We start from the raw sequence: 24119 nt of genomic DNA on the forward strand, positions 1-24119 counted from the left end.
TTGCCAACAACAGAAGACATAGCTAGAAAGGTGCCATATGATCATGTAGTTTACCCACTAGAAAGGTGCCATATGATCATGTAGTTTACCCACTGGCTCGACAACATCAGTGAGACCATTGCGAATCAATTCCAAACACCAAAACTACGGAGACCGAAGTTAGTGATGGGACTTGCTTTCATATTATTTGTATTATTGATTAAGACTTGCTTTTATATTGCTTATATCTTCCTACACAATCAAGAATATCAACTTCTAAATAATTTAACCAATTTTTTTTTTAAACTTAAAAATGCAATTTCTTTTAAATCATTGTCAAATAGATTTAAAATAAATAAAAATAAATAATAGGTTTTTTTACTGTTTATATAAATAATTTAGATTCATCTTAAATCTAGATCAACCAAGAGTTCAGGAGGATCAAGTATACCATGAGTTATGCAATACCATGGGTTTGTAAACCAAGGTAATTTTATAATTTAAAACTACAATTATTAATTTTTATTTTTATTTTATAATTTTTATCATTCAAAGATTTATTATTATTTTATTTTTAACTAAGTCAAAATGTGACACTACAATATTGTTACCCTACTAAACTGGGAATGTATCTCTTCAAATATTATACTTTTTAATTGAAAAAATATAATTAAAAAAAATTGTAAATACAAATATTTAAAACAAAATTAAATTTAAAAAAATAAATTAAATTAAAAAACTATCTCTAGAATAAAATTTAATACAAATTTAAAAATAAGAAATAAGTGAAATGTTGAGTTAAAACATTAGACACCTCAGTGATACAATGATGCTATACAATATTCACCTCAGTGATACACTAAAACCATACAGTATTCCACGAAAAACTTTACATAAACCATAACACAATCTAAATAATTTAAAATTAAATTATTTAAAATAAGTAAAATAAAGACTAATTTTAATCCATCCTATAAAATTAATAAACTCTAAATAATGTGAAATATAATTATTTGAAATAAGTACATTAAAAATTATTTTAAATCCATCCTATAAAATTGATGAAATATTAGGAAAATCAATTATATATATAAAATTACATTTTTCCTCTCAATTCCTCTCCATTTGAGATTAAAATAAATTTTATTTTATTTTATTACATATACTCAATATATAAAATTATTCCTCTAAATAAATCGTAATTTTTATGAAACATACTAAGGTGCACACCTCCAATTAATTCGTATTGTAATACTTTGCGAAGTGGGAGAGGGAGTGCTCTAAACACAATGTTATTTAATATTTTATTTTAAATAACAAAATAAATAAATGTTGTTGATTTATTTTAATTTTTTTTTTTTAAGTTTTGTATTAAAATAAATATAAAAATATTAAGAATTTAGTAAATTGATTATTATATTTTTAAAATTAAAAATGAAATATAATATTATTGTTGTTTTACATTAATACATGGAGATATTGTAACGTTTTGTAAATACCTTGGCTTATCAAAATAAAATATAACTAAAAACTAAAATAAAATTAAAAAAATCAATAATTATAATTATCAATCAAACATATTAATTTGGTAAAATTACAGAAAACTAAAATTAAAACTAAAAATAATAATTATAACTATAATTATAACTATAATTAACCTAGATCCATCAATCTTAACTTATCCATCTTAATGCTAGATCTACCAAACATAGATCTACCAAACATTGAGAGGGATCCGTGTTAAGAGGTTTGATCTCAAGAATTTGATCCTTCTCGGCTCATGGATCTAGACTAGTAATATATTTAATTAAAAATTTCATAATCAATAATAGATATAACAAATTAAAGCAAACAATATTAAATTAATGAAATAATCAATGCACTTTCAATATTAATTTGGCATAATTTCAATTCAATTGAGGCTCTAGAGGGATCAAATTTCTTGAGGTGTAAACTTAAATAAAATTTTGCATATGTAAAAATTTGATTCCTTTCTAAGCTTGAAAAATATTAGATTAACATGGATCTATGCTAGTTATTTATATATGTGCCATGGGTCAATTTCACGCTAAGCATAAAAGGAAGTACACCTCTTCATCTTTAATAACACACTAATAAAATGTTTTAACATAATATGTTTTTCATTTTAATGCAATATAGACAAAGTTTTACTCTCTATATAAATAAATAGACATTTACATTGAGTGCTTTTTTTTGCTTATTAGTATTCCTTTTAGATATTACATGTCAACTCATTAAAAAAAAATTACACAACCCATATCAATGAAAGAAATTACACAACTCATTTATCTTGAGCAACACACTAATAAACCATCAATTATTTATTTGTTTATTTTCATTTTCTTTACCTCATCTCTTCTTGATTTCTTTTGTTATTAATATTTTTTTAACTTCATATTAATTAGTGAAGGTTTTCTTATTAATATATATATTTTTAAATGTTACATGTAAACATCATTTTAATAATGGGAGGAATTATCAAATATTGTCATAATTTGTTTTAACCATCAATTTATTTATTTATTTTCATTTTCTTTACATACTTTCTCAATGTTTACATGGAATTTTTAGTTATTCATATTTTTTTTTTAAATGGTATATGTAAACTTCATGTTAAGCATGGAAGGAATTATGAAATTTGCCTCATACATTGAATTAGAAAGCACCCCTCTCTCTCTATATATGTATAAGTTTGCCAACAGTGAGGCTACATCATGGTCATGTCCAAGAATAACACACCGGAGAGGGTGGGGAATTGAACCTCACTACATCATGGTCATGTCCAAGAATAACAACTGGATAGGGTGGGGAATTGAACCTCACTGTTAATCCAAACACCTTGAGGACTTTAAAGGCCACATCTATTTCATATTAAAATTGAATAAATTACACATAAAAATTAATTTCATTTCCTTTATATTTTTATATATAAAGTTGATATAAATTTATGGATGTAGTCTAAATGTTAGAAGTTTTTGTTCTTTTCAGGAAACTATTCTCGTTAATTTTGGTTAAATTTTTTTAGAATCTTAAGTTTCAATGACGTAAGCGAAAGAAATCAAGTGCCCAGGGTTTTTTCTATTGGAAATTGTAACTAGGTTCAGCCTTCATAATGACCTTTTTGTAATCATGACATTATAAACATAGTTATCGATCAAACAGGAAATTTTACCTCAAAACGGGTACTCGAGCCGAAAAACCTCAAAAAAACATGAAAAAACAGTCCGAAAATAAAAAGTGTTGATTCTGGATCAAGGTTTATATGTTCTTCAAATAGTCTTTGCTTTCCTTGGATAAGTTTTCGACCTACTCTCAATGACTATGGCTTGAGATCATGCCCTGAATTTATCTTAATACCACAAGGAGCTCAGTCCTAGATATATCCATGCCTTTTGACGCGATGAAGCCTAATCTTTAGTGATCCTTTTTTTCTTTCTTTGCAAATTCTTATTGATTGCTTTCTCTATTGCTTGGGCTTGTCTTCACCTGGGTTCTGATTCCATTTTAATTTTAGATAACTGTTTAGTCAATTTAGTGTTCCTAAATTGATGTCATTAATTGTCAACCCGGGGCTTGTAAGCTGATGAAGTGGAGGTGTACTATATGTACTTAAGCAACCTCTTAGATCTTTTTGTCGTTTGGGGGTGTTGTTTGTGGTCAATTTATCTTCCTAAGATGGAATGGAGATTTTATAAACAGATGAGTGATAATGTGTGTAAGGTGATTTCTAAATAAGTGAGTGTGTGTTATTGGTGGTTTCTAACTACCTTCTAAACTTGCAAAGAAAGAGCTTGAAAGAAATAACTTGAAATGAAACTGAAAGCAAAACATAAAAACCACTTTCTAATGGCACTAGTCACTACTCATGCTGCTGCAATAAAAAGGTAAGAAAAACCACTTTAAAGACCAATTATAATGTTCATCTCTTCCTAACACTCTGCTTCCAACATATAGTACTATGTGAAACACGATTAAGAAGTAGTTAGATATAAGTCTAAAAAGTAATCAAGCTCTAAGATGACAAATTATAACACCACTTTGCCTCTCTCCAACATTCTGCTTCCAACATACATTGTAATGTGTAACAAGTGAAGAAAGAGTTAGTGATATAAGTCAAAAAACTACTCAAAGCAAGCTGTGATTTATTAGTATTATGATCTCTTAAAGATGAACAACTTATGATGAGGAGACCATCAATATGTTAGCATACAACTTGAGAAACTAAACTAGAAATCAAGCTAGAAAAACAGAGTAAAGGCAGCAACTATGAATATGACAACTGAAAATACCATTAGAGATAAAGCAAATACAACAAAGACACACAATCCCGGGCTAACACCTGCAGAAAACAATCCTGATCAGTTAAAGTAAATGCTGGAAATGAAATGACAGTGAAAGTAAATCAAAACTGTACATGTTTTAAAGAAAAGGAAAATTGTTGAATTCAAAAGAAGGAAATGGCAAGAACATAAAGGTAAATTTACTGTACGAAGGTTGTTATGAACGGGGGCCCTCCATCCACAAAACCCAAGGAAAGATCAGCTACTTGAAGGAGTCAAAACAACACAGTCTTCTATTAACTCATATGCAGAAATTACAGTAAAAAGTGCCGAAACAGCAGCTTCAAAACAGAGTTTCTGTATACACTAAAATTGTAGCAATTACATAAACAAAGCAACTAAAAACTAATCCTTAAGCGTACGCAGACGCTGGATTTTATAGGCGTATGAACAACTGCCTACTGCGTAAAACATGAAACTAGAAATTAACTAACAGTCATGCTAATTAAAGGTACAACAACACGTAAACAGGTCCGTGTGTTATCTGGAGGGTACGGTCGTCATGGAGGTTGAATCCAAGGTTGGATCCTGTCTCCCATAACCTGCATAGCGTGGAGGAATCGCCATCTGGAGTGACGTGACCTATCAGCTCACGCAGCACCGTTTGAGCTGGCTTTGTTGACCGAAGTTTGATCCTCGTTGACCGAAGGTGTGGGTGGCGTTGCTGACCGAACCAATAGCATAGGAACCTTTAACACCTTCATTCCCACGTGCCCATGTGATTCGTTTTTCAAAATGACACGTGGAACATAGAGATCAATGAAAAGGCTGCGGAATGACTAGATAGCTGCGGAATTGCTGAATGGCTGCGGAATTGCCAGACAGCTGCGGAATCTCTGTGCATATGTCAAAAATCTAGACAAACAGTCAAACATTAGCAAAGTTAACCAATCATGCTTAAAGACATCAAATGTAATGATCTGGATAGGTTTATGAGGAAAATAGGGCAAAAGAGAGAGATAAGTAGGGAAAGGCTGTAGATAATGATAGATAATTAGGTGCAAATTAGAGGCTCTACATACCCCCACTACGAGGGTGTTGCATGTCCTCATGCAACGAAAACATTGTTTAATCCACCTGCTGAGATGCCTCTGCTAAGACATCTAGTCTTCTCCTCTTCCTCTGTGTGGTCACATTGACTCTTGGTTTCCTCACCAAGCATCTGAATTTTAAATTGACCAAAGCTCTGCTTAGCTTCCTGCATTTCTTCTTTAGCTTTCTGTTTTTCCTTTGCCAAAGGCCCAGATGAAGCATGGTATTATCGTGGACCATCTTGTCCACTTTAGCTTGCTTCTTCAATTTTTCATTCTCTTGTATGAAGTGGCGATTTAAAATTTCAAGCTCAAAAATTTCCTGTTTGAGTGAGTGAACTTGCTGCTCAAGAGGTAGAACAGTGCTTGGACCAGCAGCAGCTTGTTCTAACGTCTCCAGGTAGTTATAAACTTTTTGATGATCTGGGTCAATCTCTGGTGACCTCTTTGGACTAGGCTCATGCTCAAATTCGGGTTCATGCTCAAAAGGACTTTCCTCACGTGGAGGACTAGTCTCAACATGCTCAACATGTGGAGGGCTTTTCTCAAAGTCAAGTCTTGTAGCAACCTTTTCAGGTGTGCTCAAGTCAATAATGAGTGACTCTTTATCCTTTGTGGCCCCCACTTTGTCTTGTAGCCTGCTGCTCCTCCTCACGGTGGTGATGCTCTGTTTTTCTTTTTGTTGCTTTTGCTTTTGTTTTTGCATCTTCTTGGAAAGGGCAGCCTCATGAAGTTGGGCCAATCTATGTGCCAATGGCTGAGTGTCCTCTTCACTGGAATTTTCAGGAGTAAGGTAGGTTTCTTGGGCTATAGCTTTTCCTTTATCTTTCTTTTGTCTCTTCCTACTCTCCTTTTTCTTTTGAGCAGCTTCTTGGACAATTTCTTGCAGGGTTTCTGTAATGATTTCTTGGGCTGTTTGGTCAATGTCTACAGCAGGCTCAAGGTCATTTTCTTCTTCAGAATGATGTGCAGCAATTTCTTCTTCAACAAGGTCTTGGACAGTTTCTTCTTGGACAACAATTTCAGGGACAGCAGTTTCTAATTGGACAACAATTTCTGGAGTAATTTCCTCTCTTCTTTTCCTTCTACTCTTTTTAGGCACTTGAGGTGAACCACCAGAGGCTTCCCCTATCTCTTGGAAATGATTCCTTACAAGAAATCTTTCCCATGTATCTCTTTTTGCTTTCAACTGTTCTTCAACTAGTATCTTGACAAGCCCATGATGATACAAATGTGGCTCAATGTTTCTTGGGTTTCTTTGGACTATTGAGCACATTTTTCTAAGGCTTGAGAGTAAAAAATATGGAAGGTTAATGTCATGCTCTCCTAAGAAATGCATCATAATTTTGGCATGGTAAACATATAGAATTCCAAACCTTCCCTCACATGTAAAGAATTTTTGTACTAGTAGAAGCAAAGCTGTCCATTCTTCTTTGACAAGATTAACAGGGATTCCCTTTGTAAAAATGCTAGTGTCCATACCTGGATTCTTCAGAATTTGCTTCCATTGCTGGTCTTTTACTGATCGGTTTTTGAACCATCTCTCCCCAGTTTGTGGTAGTGAAGTGGCCTGTGCTAAACTGCTTTCGGTGACTGTAAATTTCAGATCTCCTATCTCCACTTGGTTGTCTTTGTCTTTGAAAGAACGTGCAAAAGCCTTTGTGACCTCTCTATGGTAACCCTTGAATTTTTGGATGCACTGGAGCCAATTTTCCTTCTGCAAAGCGTCTTTGATTTGGGGATATCCTTCCAGAAATTTGGAGCCCTCTGGCTCTGCCCTCAAAAGTTTACCCATCAGCTCTCTGGTTTGTCTTACAGCTCTGTTTTAATACTTTGGAGAAAGGGTTATACGACTTCAACAGTGGCTTCAACACAATAGATTTACGACTTCAACATAACAGCCGTAATACACTCACAACAGTGGTCAAAGTTTAGCAAAGGAGAAAAAAATGAAACAGAGTATGGTTACGGTGGCAGAGTAGTGAATAAGGCAGAGCAGTGGAAAACAAGGGAAATGCGGAAGTGAATCAACAGCGTGAATGAGATTATACATGCGTAGGAGGGTTATGAATAATGGGAAGAAACGGTTAAGTCCCTTAGACATCGGTCATGAGTGTACATTTGGCTGCGGAATCATAACGCAGAGAGCCGTAGTACAATTGTCTACGTCACTCAGGTACAAGAGTTTAATGGAAGAGCAGCCGTGTTTGAGTTTTAAAATCGTGATGAATAGGGACCGTTAAGGCTGAGAGATACGTGGATTTCCGGTCGAGTAATGGAAAGGATTGGTAATCATTACATTAAATGGCTAAAAACACAATCCGGAAACCATGCAAAATGTTATAACCGTAGGTTTAGAAATTAGATCATACCTTATGTATCCGCGCTTTGATTCCTTTTGCTCATCTGACACTAACCTTTCATTGTTTATTGCTGCTACATGACCTTTTTTCAATTATTGCTGATGACTTTTGGACTGCAGATTCCTTCTTAAAACAGACTGTGTTTTTTTTTTTTTTTTATGCAGGTGCAGAAAGTGTATCGGCTGCGGAATTGGGATGTTGGCTGCGGAATTGCTCCTCAGCTGCGGAAACTGCAGTGATACCCTCTGTCTGCACAAAACAACTTTAGCTGTGTGAAATAAATCTGACAATGACTTTATTGGTGAGATGGAATGTAATGGATGGATGGATGGAAAGAAATGAGGTGGAGTGAGAGTGATTGGATGAATGAGATGGTGAATGAAGTAGGCGAAATGAGATGGAACAAGGAGGAGTGAGAGATTTTTATTTTTGGAAAATATGAGGTGTCAGGTGACCCTGATTTTCACCTCAGATTTTCTGCATAAGACTGCCAATCAGAGATTGGTTTTCAGGCTTATACGTTTATTTATTTATTTATTTTTATTTTTTTCAAAACAAAAGATTAGGCTGATAGAGGAGAAGAATCCTTCTCCACCAACCTGATTGCAGAATCTTCTTTAAACAACTTGACAAATTCCTCTTTTGAGAGTGGCTTCTGGTAGATCTTCAAGCGATGGCCATTCATAATAAGAGGAGTATGAAATTCATCAATAGTTTTTACTCGAACTGTTCCATTGTTAAAGACTTCATCAATCTCATATGGCCCAAGCCAATGAGTTTGAAATTTTCCTTTGAAGTCTTTAAACTTTGAATCAAACAATAGAGCCCAATCTCCTTTCTAAAACTTCTTCTCCTTGATGTATCTATCATGCCATTTTGTTCTTTGATGCTGAACTAGATCAGTTCTTAAAATGGCATCTTGTCTTATCTCATCTAGTTCATTTAACTGCTCCATTCTGTGCTTCTGGGCTTCTGAAAGATTCATCCCCAACTGGACTGCCATCTTGAAAGTTTTGACTTGGAACTCAATGGGGAGCAGGACTTCTTTCCCATAAACAAGTTCATAGGGAGAATATCCTGTGGTACTCCTCCATGTAGTTCTATAGGCCCATAAAGCTTCAGGTAGCCTTTCAGCCCAATCTCTTCTATGCAGATGAACAGTCTTGGTGATGATATTCTCAAGGACTTTATTTGTAGATTCCACTTGACCATTTGCTTGCGGATGGTAAGGAGTAGATGTTCTATGTTTGATCTTGTATTCCTCCATCAGCTTCTCCATCAGATTAGATGTAAATTGGCTTCCTTGATCTGTTACAATTTCTCTTGGGACACCAAAACAAGTGAAAATATCCTCAAAAAGAAATTGAACAACTGAATTTTCAGTGGCAGAAGGCAAAGCTTTTGCTTCTACCCACTTAGTAACATAGTCAGTACAAACCAATATATACTTCTTTTGCTTAGATGGTGGATTAATGGGTCCAACGAAATCTAAAGCCCATTTTTCAAAAGGTTCGATGAGTACATGTGGCTGCAATGGCATCTCACTTGAAAGAGTTGGTCTCCCAATTCTTTGGCATCTGTCACACCTTCTGACATATTGCTTTGCATCTTTGAAAAGAGTAGGCCAATAATATCCCAAAGAAAGGATTTTATAGGCTGTTCTCTTGTCAGCGAAGTGTCCACCGCATGGCTCGTCATGGCATGCCTTAAGAATGTCAGGCATCTCATCTTCCCGAACACATCTTCTAATCACACAGTCTAGCCCTGTTTTGAACAATTCATTAGAAATCCATGAATAACTTGAACTCTGCTGAATAATCTTTCTCCTTTCATTAGGAAAAAGATGTAGAGGTAGTTTCCCTGTAACCAAATAATTAGCAATATCTGCATACCAAGGGGTTTTAGTAGTTATTGCAAACAAATACTCATCAGGAAACTTATCCTCTACAGGAGAATCTTCGTTAGCATTTTGGATTCTAGACAAGAAATCAGCTACTGTATTTTGTTTTCCTGGTCTATCTAACACAGTAATATTGAATTCTTGCAAAAGTAAGAGCCATCTGGTGACTCTGCCATTAGTAACAGGTTTGTTCATTAAATATCTTATGGCAGAATGATCAGTATGAACAAAAGTTTCATAGCCGGTTATGTAGTGTCTAAACTTATTGATCGCATGTACCACAACTAAGAACTCTTTTTCTGTCACAGTATAATTTAACTCAGTGGGAGTCAAATTTTTACTGGTGTAATAAATGGCATAAGGGATCAAATCCTTTTGTCCCAAAACAGCTCCTAGAGCTGTATCTGAAGCATCTGTAGAAATATGGAAAGGAAGTTTCCAATTTGGCCCTCTTAGAATGGGTGCTTCAGATATTCTCGTTTTTAAAGCTTCAAATGCAGATTGGCATTCAGGATCCCATTTGAATTCACAGTCCTTTGTAAGTAATTTGAAGAGCGGGGATGCTATTTTGGTGAAGTTTTCAATAAATCTTCTATAGTACCCAGTAAACCCAAGAAAACTTCTAACATCCTTTTGGCAGTTTGGAATAGGTAACTTGGAGATGACCTCAACTTTGGATCTATCAACCTTAATTCCATCTCCTGAAATATGATGTCCTAAAACAATCCCTTCAGTAAACATCATAAAACACTTTTCATGACTTAAAGAAAGATTTGTTTCCTTACATCTTATCAGTACTTTTTCCAAATTTTCCAAAGCTTCTTCAAATGTATTACCATAGACTGTAAAATCATCCATATAGACCTCTACACAATCATGGATTAGATCTGAAAAGATACTTAATACGGCCCTTTGAAAAGTAGCAGGTGCATTGCATAATCCAAAAGGAAGTACTCGGTAGGCAAAAGTTCCCCAAGGACAGGTGAATGTGGTCTTATCTTGATCTTCAGGTGCTACCTGAATTTGATTATACCCACTAAAACCATCCAAGAATGAGAAATACTTCTTACCTGCTAAAGTGTCTAGTACCTGATCAATAAAAGGTAGAGGAAAATGATCCTTTAAGGTTGCCTTGTTCAATTCTCGATAATCAATGCAAACTCTCCATTTACCATTCTTTTGGGGCACTATAACCAAGGGAGAAACCCATTGGCTATCTGAAATGGGGTAAATGAAGTTTACCTTGAGTAATTTCTGGAGTTCTTCTTTCACAATTTCCCTAAGGTTTGGATTCATCCTTCTTTGTGGTTGCCTAATAGGTCTGCTGTTTTCTTCAATATAGATGTGATGAATACAAGTCTTAGGATCGATGCCTTTCATGTCAGTGTATTCCCATGCAAATGCAGTAGAATGTTTTTGCAAAAGTTTGGTTACTTTTTCTTGTTGTGGTCCTTCCAAGTTTCTATTAATATTCAATGTTTTCCCTGGAAGGATTTCAACTGTAGAACTACCAAACTCTTCCATTGAGAAGAGAGACATCTGTCTAGAGGAGAGATATTCAATGTCCGCATCTAACTGAAATTGTGTAGTCATATTCTAAAGATATTTCAAAATTTTCCAATGTATTTAGGATTTGAATGTCTTCACTGATCTCAGAGATGGTTAGAACAGGTTGTATAGTATCCTCATCATCGACCCACTCATCTTCTCCTATTTCTATTATTGCCCTTGCTGGAGGATACAAGTTGAATTTCTTGGTGGAATTACCATCTGATATATACATGTCTCCAGACCTACAACTGATAAAAGCATCAGTTGTTGCTAGCCAAGGTCTTCCTAAGGTAAGAGGATGTCCTCCTAGATTGTTCTTGGGAGTCAAAATCATAAAATCAACTGGATATTCCCAAGAGTCTAGAGAGACTGGAATGTCTTCCAATACACCATCAGGTTTAATGATTGATCGATCTGCAAGTTGTAGTAAAGTAGGTGTAAAGAGAAGGTTAGGAAGCTTTAACTGATCCATGGTCTGTCTACTCATGATGTTGATAGCGGCTCCTAAGCCAATCAAAGTATTTGGGATTTCAACCCCATTAATATGAGTTTTGACAATAGGACTACCGGGATCCACATATTTTTGCATGGTAATCTTACCCATCATAATGTCTGCAATTTTTCCAACCAGATGTATCCTTTTGGTATCTCTGGTTCTCTTTCCTGTTTTCTTCAAACTCAACTCCTTTATTGTCTTTGCTAGAATGGGAATTTCCTTAATGGCTTGTAACAAGGGAATCTTGATACATACATTCTTCAATTCATCTAGAAAATTATAGTCAGGCAACCAAATTTGCTTTTCCACTCCTTTGTCAATTTGTAATCTTTCAGGAAAAGGAGGTGTAGCTAAGGATGTAGGTTTCTCAACTATGGGAGTTGTGGGGGTTGATTCTTTTTCTTTTTCTTTTTGGATATTTTGGTTTTGAAGTGATGATTCAGAACCCTTATTGACTTTAAGAGATTCTTCCTCAGAAATGCTTGGTTGTTGAACATTTATAGAAGGTTGATCTAGGATTCTACCTGATCTGAGTTGTACTTCATTTAGAGGAACAATCATATAGGTAGGAAATGGTTGACCTTCCATCATGTAAGCATTTTGAGGGTTCCTATTATTGGGATTTGGTAATGGCTGAGAGGGAAGTTGATTTGACTTCTGTTGGGATTGAAGCAAGAGTTGAGAATTTTGATTTTGTATGGCAATGATAGTTGTTGAACTTGATTTGGAAGTTATGGAGCTTGCTGGTTCTGAAAAGATGGAGGATATTGATAGAATTGAGCAAATCTCCCATAAGGATTTTGCATGCTTTGAATCCATGATTGAAAAGGATTTTGAGGTTGAGCCCAGGGTTGTTGCCAAGGATTCCAATTTGGTTGGGGTTGAAAATTCATAGAGTTGTTAAACCCTTGATTCTGTTGCCCTTGCCAAGGTCTCCTTGCAACAAAACAGAGAGATTCAAGTGTATTTGGATCTTCTTGAAAGACTGCTTTGAGGCCAGAAATTGAAGGAAAATCCTTGGTATCATGAGTTTCTGAACAAATTACGTATGTTTCTACAACGTGTGCATCCAAGGGACATTCTCTTAAAGCATGTTTCTTTCTACATTTCGGGCAAAAAATGGCCAAAGCCTCAGCTTCTGCTTTTTGTTTATTGTGAATCTTAAGGGTATCTAATTGTTCACTAAGACTCCCTAAGATGTCAGTTTTGAATTCATCAAGCATATTGCCGATTTCAGCCCTACTTACTGATCCTGTTGCAGATTTATTTGCTCTAAGGAGAGAAGGATCTCTAGGCCCTTTTTGAGTTTTTGATTTGCCCCTTGAGAGATGGATACATAGTTCTGCTATATCACTGAGTGAAAGTTGAGATATATCCCCTTTCCCCATCATGTTTAAGATATCTATCCATTCATCTCTAATGGCTTTTAATAGGAGGGCTTTTAAGGTCTCTTCATCCAAGTTACTCATTTTTGCTCTTTTCAGGTTATATTGAAATCTTTCAAGTAAATCTTCTAAGCTCTCATCTTCTCTTTGTATCATTTTAAATACCTCGTCCTTGTGATTAGTAGGCATACAATAGTCCAGATACCTATCCAAAAATGTTTGTTTCATTTCATCCCAAGACCTAATGGATTGAGTGAGTAACCCCATGAACCATTTCAAAGCTTGATCTTTTAATGTTGAAGGGAACAATTTGAGTTTCTGAGAGTCATCCAGATAGTCATAAGTTCGACACACAACTTCAAACTCAAATAAAAATGTTTCAGGGTCCTCAGTTCTTAACCCATGGAAATTTGGGAGGACAGATGGCGATATGTTTTTCATAGTAGCTCGGGAATCCTCATTAACAATAGGAAACCCAAATGAGTTATCCCCATCTCTATTTCCTCCTCCAAGGGGACCTCTACCTCCTCCATTGTTGTTTCCTCTTCCTCCTCTACCTCTACCTCTACCACCTCCTTCTTCCCCTGCCATGATAGTTCCCCTAGGGATTTCAAGATCTTCTGGTTCTTCTACAAAGGGTGAATGAGAAGAGATTTCTCCTTCTTCTTCAGATGATGCTACTTCCTCAATTACAATTGGTCTTTCTGTAGGAGAAAGAGAAGGGTCTCTTCCTGGTTCAAATTCAATAGAAGGTGTGGGAGAGTCAATTCTTGGCTCTTGAATTCCAGGAATTCTAGGGCTAGGAGTGTCGGTTGGAGATGAGGGAGGTGTCTCTTGTCTATTCCTTGAAGCAGATGGACTTGTAAAAATTGAACTTCGAGCTCTAGCTAAAAACCTTTCCCTAGAATCTCTAGCTCTATGCATGTCATTTTTTTATTTTTCTTCAAGTCAAGTTAATAGTTCTTTTTCTGATCTTCCAGGTCACTCTAGGTGCAAGAAGAGAGCATACTCAAGAAACTACTAAATCAATAACTTTCTCTTTTCTGATCCTCCAGATCACTTTGTAGTGCAAGAGGAGAGCATACTTTGATAGGTTATCAACTTCTTTTCTTGAAATTTTATGTTTTTTTTTTTCTCTAAGAATATGGCTACTTAATTTCACTTCCCCGGCAACGGCGCCAAAATGTTTAGTCAATTTAGTGTTCCTAAATTGATGTCATTAATTGTCAACCCGGGGCTCGTAAGCTGATGAAGTGAAGGTGTACTATATGTACTTAAGCAACCTCTTAGATCTTTTTGTCGTTTGGGGGTGTTGTTTGTGGTCAATTTATCTTCCTAAGATGGAATGGAGGTTTTATAAACAGATGAGTGATAGTGTGTGTAAGGTGATTTCTAAATAAGTGAGTGTGTGTTATTGGTGGTTTCTAACTACCTTCTAAACTTGCAAAGAAAGAGCTTGAAAGAAATAACTTGAAATGAAACTGAAAGCAAAGCATAAAAACCACTTTCTAATGGCACTAGTCACTACTCATGCTGCTGCAATAAAAAGGTAAGAAAAACCACTTTAAAGGCCAATTATAATGTTCATCTCTTCCTAACACTCTGCTTCCAACATATAGTACTATGTGAAACACGATTAAGAAGTAGTTAGATATAAGTCTAAAAAGTAATCAAGCTCTAAGATGACAAATTATAACACCACTTTGCCTCTCTCCAACATTCTGCTTCCAACATACATTGTAATGTGTAACAAGTGAAGAAAGAGTTAGTGATATAAGTCAAAAAACTACTCAAAGCAAGCTGTGATTTATTAGTATTCTGATCTCTTAAAGATGAACAACCTATGATGAGGAGACCATCAATATGTTAGCATACAACTTGAGAAACTAAACTAGAAATCAAGCTAGAAAAACAGAGTAAAGGCAGCAACTATGAATATGACAACTGAAAATACCATTAGAGATAAAGCAAATACAACAAAGACACACAATCCCGGGCTAACACCTGCAGAAAACAATCCTGATCAGTTAAAGTAAATGCTGGAAATGAAATGACAGTGAAAGTAAATCAAAACTGTACATGTTTTAAAGAAAAGGAAAATTGTTGAATTCAAAAGAAGGGAATGCCCAAGAACATAAAGGTAAATTTACTGTACAAAGGTTGTTATGAACGGGGGCCCTCCATCCAAAAAACCCAAGGAAAGATCAGCTACTTGAAGGAGTCAAAACAGCACAGTCTTCTATTAACTCATATGCAGAAATTACAGTAAAAAGTGTTGAAACAGCAGCTTCAAAACAGAGTTTCTGTATACACTAAAATTGTAGCAATTACATAAACAAAGCAACTAAAAACTAATCCTTAAGCGTACGCAGACGCTGGATTTTATAGGCGTATGAACAACTGCCTACTGCGTAAAACATGAAACTAGAAATTAACTAACAGTCATGCTAATTAAAGGTACAACAACACGTAAACAGGTCCGTGTGTTATCTGGAGGGTACGGTCGTCATGGAGGTTGAATCCAAGGTTGGATCCTGTCTCCCATAACCTGCATAGAGTGGAGGAATCGCCATCTGGAGTGACGTGACCTATCAGCTCACGCAGCACCGTTTGAGCTGGCTTTGTTGACCGAAGTTTGATCCTCGTTGACCGGAGGTGTGGGTGGCGTTGCCGACCGAACCAATAGCATAGGAACCTTTAACACCTTCATTCCCACGTGCCCATGTGATTTGTTTTTCAAAATGACACGTGGAACATAGAGATCAATGAAAAGGCTGTGGAATGACTAGATAGCTGCGGAATTGCTGAATGGCTGCGGAATTGCCAGACAGCTGCGAAATCTCTGTGCATATGTCAAAAATCTAGACAAACAGTCAAACATTAGCAAAGTTAACCAATCATGCTTAAAGACATCAAATGTAATGATCTGGATAGGTTTATGAGGAAAATAGGGCAAAAGAGAGAGATAAGTAGGGAAAGGCTGTAGGTAATGATAGATAATTAGGTGCAAATTAGAGGCTCTACAATAACATGTTCTTTGTTAAGGATAGTTACTTCAATATTCCATATGAGCTCATTTATCAATCCATTTCATTTACATTGGAAATCACATAAATCATTATTGAATTGACAATAATTGAAGAAAGAACATAACCAAAAGATGCAGAAGACAAGCCAAGACAAGAGAACACACTGATATGGATCAAGGCAGGGAAAAACCCCAAGATAGGGAAAACCCTTAATCAATTCTTCTTATTATTATTACCAAATGTTCAACAAAGAGAGAGAGTACAATAATATGAATCAAAATAGCCTTGCCAAAACATTGTTCTATAAGACCGATACCAACAAGCAGGAAGGATGACAGCTCAGGCTCTGTGCTAAGCTTCCGGCGGGAACATATTTGAACCTTCTACCTTCCATATGGCATCTGCGGAGGGAACCTCCCACCCTCCCTCTATGGATGTGGAAGTTGCCTTCCATTATATGGCGATCTCCCTCCCGAAGCATCCCTGTCCTGCAACATTCGTTACCTCCAAATTCGTCAAGAAGAAAACAGAGGTCATGGAAGTCTCCTTACCACATGGTGCTAGGCAGAATTCTCTGGGGTATTCTGAAAGGGCTCTTTTTGGAAAATTTACTGGTATGTGGCCTTCTCCCAAATCTATGGAGACTTGGATAAAGAAAACATGGGGTCCTATGATGACAGGTTAAATTCGTCTCTCTATTGTTTGTAATGGATTTTTTATCTTTCTATTTGAAGTTCAAAAGGATAAGGAGGTCATCTTTCATAATGCACAATATTTCTTTGGCTCCTGAGGGATATACCTTAATAAATGGACTCTGGATTTCAATCTTGATGAGGACATTCTCACTGCCATTCTTGTCTGGGTCAAGCTTCCTCATCTTCCCATTTCCTGTTAGAGCGATGATTGCCTTCGGGCTATAGGAAATGGAGTTGGGAAATAATTAGACAAGGCTAAACCAAAAGGATCTCAGTTTTCTTGTGCTAAAATTTTTGTGGAAGTAGACTTGGAGAAAGGACTTCTAGTTGAAATAAACCTAAATTTAGGAGAATGGAAGCACAAACAGGTATTAGACTATGAAAAAATACCATTCAAATGCAGGCAATGTCATGACTATGGTCACTTTGCCAGAGATTGTACTAAAAGTATAAGTGCAAAAAGTCTGGAAGCTCAGGTAGTTCAGAAGGAGTAGTGGCAACAACCCAAGAAAGCTCTGAAAGGAAAAAGAGCGTCGCTAAAAGCTCAGAACTTGCCAATCCCCAACGTGGTTCCTTCCTCTTCGAACTCGTTCAAAGTTCTATGTGCTGGGGAAATGGAAATGGAAGTGATTCCCCAGACTATTGTGGTCGAGCCTCAGGAAAGAGAAGAAGGAGAAGTAGTGGAAAATAGTCTAAAAGAGGTAGGAGGTGAAGTTTCCCCTCTAAATTCAACCTCTATCCCAGAAGCTCCTCCGAGTAGTTTGCACAAAGGTCTAGATCAGGTGGTAACATGGAACTTATCCCAAACTCTAACCTGGGTTGATGAGTGCAACAACCAGGAAACTGACTCCAACAAGAAAGCTGGAAGACCAAACAAAAGGACTCAGAGAGAAAGGGAAGCATAAATAAATAAGAAGTTGGGGAATCAAACAGTCATTTCATATTTGCTGAAAGGGAAAAAATCAAACAATGATGGTATGGATGGTGGTCGCTCTTCCGCCACCCTTAAATAATGAAAGTTATATCCTAGAACATAAGGGGACTAGGAACCCCTGCAAAAATCCTAGAAGTCAAGGAATTAATTAGACAAGAATTTCCTATAGTAGTATTTCTTTAGGAAACTAAGTTAGAAGAAGCAAAAAATTTGAAAGCAGCAGGAAAATTTTGGAGAGATAGTGTGTGGTCGTCACAACCTTCAAGGGGAGCTTCAGGAGGATTAGGAGTATTTGGGTTGAACAACAAATTTACCTTGATAGAGGAAATTAAGACAAAATCCTAGCTAATGGTTCTTTTGGAAGAAAAGGATACAAGGAATAGAATCCCCTTCATAAACATCTATGGCCCAGTTCTTCACAGCGACAAGGCAGACTTTTGGGCCTCTTTAGGGGGTTTAAAGGAAAGGAACCTCCATATTAATACTGTAATGGGAGGGGACTTTAATACAGTCCTAATGCTTTAGAAATAAGAGGTGGATCTTTAGTCAAGGATTACTTTCGAGATAGAATGGAGGAAATCTTGGTTCGATGGGATCTAATCGATATCAAACCCAAGTCCGGGAATTACACTTGGTCGAACATAAGGGTCGGTGATAATTTCATTGCTACTCATTTAGATAGGTTGTTGTTTCACAACAATTGGCTCCTTAATGGCCTATCATTGCCCCATTATGATATTCATGGAAAAGGTAGAAAACCTCGGGCCACTGCCATTTAAATTTAATGCAGATTGGTGCCTACATGAAAAAGTTGGGAATATGATAAAGCAATCTTGGACTCAGAAAATACAAGGCTCCCCTAACTTTATTTGGGAATCCAAGCTAAAAAATGTCAAGACGGATCTAAGGAAATGGCTCAAAGAAAACTATTAGCCCCCAGGGAAGAAAAGGAAAGAAAAATTCCAATAATTAGAAGAACACTATAATATGATGGAGAAAAGTCACAATGAAGAGACATATTAAAAAAAAAATACCTCTCCTCTCAGATTTTCAGTCCAAGTAGGTAGGAGGAAAATTTGTGGAGGTGATCCAAAATTGATCCAAAACACCCTCTAAGTCTTCAAAATCCAAAAAACCATAGCAAAAGAAGAAGTTTTAGAAATATTAGATTACACTATCAGGAGGCAAAAACAGGAAGAAATGACCAAAAACAGAGTTATCGGCGGCTTGGATAGTGATGCACAGGAGTCGTCGGGTCTGGTTGATCAACGGTTCAGATCCGATCAGCAAACTGCAATCGGCGGAGGCTATCAGAGGTTACTAAATGGAATATGCGACAACAATCAGCGGGGTCAACGAGGATCGTCGATCAAATGCGCAGATCGACGACCCAAGCTGCATCGCAATATCGCATGGAGCTACACAGAAGAGCGGGCTGATAATAATGCGATTGTGATAAACCGGACTTGATAAAATTATAAACGATATCTAATATATTTTCAAGTCCAGAAAAATGGCTTTTTCAATGTAAATGCATTTTCGTTAAATAAACGAAAAACAAAAGAAAATGTGTCGATGCGATGAAACCAAACTTGAAAGGGTTTGTTAATGCAAATATATATTATTTCAAGTTTGATATGAGCAGGATTTTCATGTTTTAATGTATTTTTAAATATAAAAGGAAACCACGAAACAAGCGAGATTTCAGGAGGACCAAAGGCAGTAAGAGGTTTTGGCTGGGTTTCGCCCGAGCCCATACATTGGCTACCACATGTCCATGCCATGTAGAGAAAAAACCATTATTTTCGGGCGGTTAACTCTCGTATGCATGGGCCACACGAAATGAACCACAGCCGTTGGATCTAGATCTTCTAGATCAACAATGGAGATGTGATAAGTGACATAAAGGTGGATCCAATAGGAGTTATAAGGGGAATTTATAGTATTTCAAATCCGATAAACGACAGTTTGGCGAATTTCCTGTGTTTTTAGTGTATTTCTCTGTGAACACAGAGAACGTTGTTTCTAGGGATTTCAAAGGATCGATGACCCATTCCGTTACAGAACAGGTGGCCACCATCCTTGAATGCATTTAGAAATGATTGCTAATGCTCAGAGGGGGATATGAGCAGACAGAGGCTGAGAAACCAGAGAGCCCGAGAAGGAGAAACGAACAGACAATGTCGATTGGCTTTAAAGCCACAGAAGACAGAAGACAGAGGCAAGCAGTGCTGAGACAAAGAACAAACAGAGACAGAGAGTCAGTGAGGAGAGTCTGTGTACTCAGAAAGACTTGGGGGATCCAAGTAAAGCCTTGTTGTTTTGTATCTGTTGTGTGAGACTCAAATTGAGCTCACTTTTGTAAAAACTTTGCTTTTGAAGACATAATAGAGAGGTCACCACTGAAGGCTGGACCAGGAGACGTAGCCCAGGAGCGTTGGGTGAACTCCTTATTAAACTTGTTGTGTTTATGTGTGTTTGTCTATTATGTTCTTTAACTGCTTCATTGTCTATGTATTTCACAATCTTATCAATCCATTGCACAAAGTAACATAGGAAAATCCATGCACATGAGTCTGTAATACCTTAAAAATTGTCTAAGATCTCATTTACAAATCAAGTGGTATCAGAGCATTAGGTTTGTTAAGGTTAGAAAAGCTTGTGCTGGATTGTTGAATGCTAACTAGGTCAAAGCTCGAATTAGGAGAAGGAGAACTAAGTTGAGGCTAAACCAAAAATTGGAAGAGCCTATCCTAGGAGGAGAATGGCAGAAGAAATTCCCTTGGAACCAGACTCTTAGTTCATGGATAGCTTCATGACCATGAGAGCCATGGTGGAAGAAATGAATCGAGAATTTAAGAAAGGTTGAGGTGAAAGTCCTTCAACCTCTAAACAAGATAAAGGAATAGAGGAACTTCTTCTAGATGGCCATCCATAAGGCAAAGGGAAAGGAGAAAAGCCTCCTCCATCAACTCCTCCTTCTAGCCCTGCAAATAAAAAGAAAAAAACATGTCTGATTAAATTAGATGTAAAATTTGATTTTCCAATCTATGATGGAGAATTAAATGTAGAAAAGCTAGATAACTGGATTAAACAGATTGATGTATATTGCAAGGTGCAGAATATCAATTCAGAAAGGAGAAAGATTCAGCTGGCCAGCCTTCACCTTGGAGGAACTGAGTGTGGTGGGAAGGCAGGAACCAAGCTGATTTGAAGAAGCATGGTAAAATTCTTTCTACCTGAAGTGAATTTGTTTCTGTCATTAAAAAACAATTCTATCTACTAGCTTATATGCAACAAGCAATGATGAGTTGGCAAACTCTTCGCCAATTAAAGGGGCAAAGTGTACAAAGCTATACCGAGGAATTTAGAAAAAGAGCTTTAATTCTAAGCATTTCTCTAGACTCACCTGAAACTTTGTTGAAGTATATAGGTGGTCTGCATAGCTATTTGAAGCACACCATTCTCATGTTTAACCCCACTAGCATAGATGAGGTATCTGTTCATGCTACACATGTAGAGGCTAGAGGAAAGAATGTGAACCAAGAGATTGGGGGATCATCAAAACCCACTGCAAGCAAGAATAAGGAAAAGAAGAAGAAAAAATGGAAAGAGAGGAAGGAAAACGTTGTACAGAAACACAAACCTTCATGCACTCGATGGAGGTCAAGAGACGTGATCATTGGGCTTGATGAGCTGACACAGAGGTGAGGTCGACATTGATAATTTACATGTGAGAGAACATAAATTTAGAAACCCATTTCTCCTTATCCAAATTCGACGATATTTAGGTTGAATTTGGTCCTCTCGAAAAGAGGACTTTAATGTCATCATTATCTTCTTCAAAATGTCGGTCCAAAGTGAAATTTGGCCCTTATTGCCAATTTTAACACACCCTGAATCCGACAAGGGGAGAATTGTTGATGGTCTACCACAGGTTCGAGATGTCAAGTGAGCCTGAGTCAGAAATCCACTGAGCCACAACCTGTACCAGTGAGAGCCAGAGTTGTAGCCAAAGAGACTTTAGTTTTTGTTGAATGAGTTTGTGAACGAGCACTTCGAGATTCAGAAGTTTTCAAGGAACTACATTGATAGTTCCAGAGTTAGTGGTCACATTAAAACCACATCTTTGGTTGTTCTCTGAATTGCTATGAAGGTTCAAGATTTGATGTTAGTTGAGACCTTCAGTTCTCCCACACTAGTTTGTGGTCATCCTCAAAAACCATTTTTGAGAGACATTCAACGCTTGGCTTAGATGCATTTTTGCATTTTTGGCTCTCATTCTTGGACTTTGATACATCCCTTTGGATTAAGGGGAATGTTAGACACTTAATCCTCGGGATTAGGTTTGTGTTAGGTTGATTGGTTATAGAGTCCAAGAAGGCCGAGAACTGAATCAACAATTTCTATATGTATTTATAAGTACATTTTATACATCATTCATTAAGATCGATTAGTATAAAGTTGTATTTGGTTTGGTCTGTGTCTAACACAAAACAATAAGAATATAGGATGGTTGTGGCTAGAGAGGCTCCATTGGTCTTCGGAATTTAGAGAACAAGTGTCTGGTTGAGGTAGACACTGAAAACTGTATAAGAATGCACGATCACCTCAGAAACTTGGGCATAACTTTGGTGGAGATAGAGCCTTGCGTTCACCTTTGGAACCCGACAAACAAGGTTTCTCCCTTTGTGTCGCACCGACCACCGATCATCTGTAAGTGTTTGAAGCTTAACATTTTGTCGTGTTCTGAAATTTAAGATCAGAGAAATGGAATTTCACGTTGTGATTTCTGAAACTTTGCAATGCTGAGAATCTTTTTATTCTAATTGTTTCGGTGAACAATTTAGGTGCGTCGAAATTTTGGTGAATCGTTCGCAGAATCTGTGCAGAGTAGGAAGCGTTTTTTTAATATGAGCAGGTTGCAATTGTTGAGGGCTAATGGTGATTGTTTGAGAAACATATCCAGCATGCTGACATACTCAAATCTTCTATGGCTTTGGAATTGCCTAATGACGTTTGCCAAGTGTAGGAATTAGATGACGGTTCTACAGTGTTGAACTCATGCCAGTTGAAAACATTGTGGGAGAGAGAAAATGAGGTACATATTTTTTTTTAATTTTTTTTTTTATAAATTTTATATATTAAGTTTTCTTTTTAAATATAAAAATTTAATTGAATAAAGTATAAATAAATTATTGAGCGCATGAAAGAAAGTACACCTTGAAGTCTTATGGAAGAAAGTACAACCTTTGATCATCAATTTATTTCAACGACGTAAAATATATGATAACCACACAAATTGAAATTTATATATTTTGTAATTTTCAAAAATTATTAAATATTATATAATATATTAACGATCTTGCCACCTTGCAAGTTTTCTGGAAGAAAGTACAACCTTCGATTATTAATTAATTTCAACTTAAAATATATGATAATGGCAAGAGCTAACGGGCATACTATAGGGCATTAAATGCCCGGCTACATGCGCTCCCATTAGCTCTTGAACACGCACGCGGGGGGTGATAGATAAATAAAAAATACCCGCGCGTGTTAAAAAGCTAATGGGGGCGCAAGTAGCCAGGCATTTAATGCCCTATAGTATGCCCATTAGCTCTTGCTTGTGGTAATCACACAAATTAAAATGTATCTATTTTATAATATATTAATGATCGATTTGCTGTCTTTTCATAGTCTCCTTGAATATCACATTTTTCTTATTAATGGATCACATTCTTCTTATTCAAAGGATAAGATAAGCAGCAAGTCAATTAACTTTTTCATAGTTTCTTTTAAATATTAAATTCTTATTATTCAATGAATAATATGAAAAATAGCAAGTTAATTAATTGAAATATACATTATAAGATGAAAAAGGTAGTAAGTCCATTATTAATTAAATACATGATATTATAATGTATTTAATTACTTATAGGTATCCAAATAAAATTAAAAAACAATTAACCAATGATTAACTAAACGCAACACAGGAAGTTTAATATTAAAAGCCAATTAACCAATCATTAACTAAACACAACACAAGAAGTTTAATATTAAAAGAATCTCAGAGTATTTGCAAGAAAGGCAGAGGAACCCTATTATAAATAATTGAAAGCAGAGTTGAACTTTTTTTCAGGAAGAAAAAAGCGGGATTATATTATATTGATCCTGTATAAAACAGTAACAAGTGATTTTTTTAGGAAGAAAAAAGCTGGATTATATTATATTATATTGATCCTGTATAAAACAGTAACAAGTAAGTAACATATCGTGGATTGACATATATCATATATCGGGGGAGATGCTTCCGTGCCAAAAAATTTAGATAAGAATGGAGTGACATTAGTAGAGATATCTTCAGCATCTTGCTAAGAGCATGCAACAGCGATGAA

The sequence above is a fragment of the Pinus tabuliformis genome, chromosome 1_1, assembly GCF_031772625.1.
Source record: "Pinus tabuliformis cultivar Carrire ecotype Pingquan chromosome 1_1, CPIR1, whole genome shotgun sequence".
NCBI lineage: Eukaryota > Viridiplantae > Streptophyta > Pinopsida > Pinales > Pinaceae > Pinus > Pinus tabuliformis.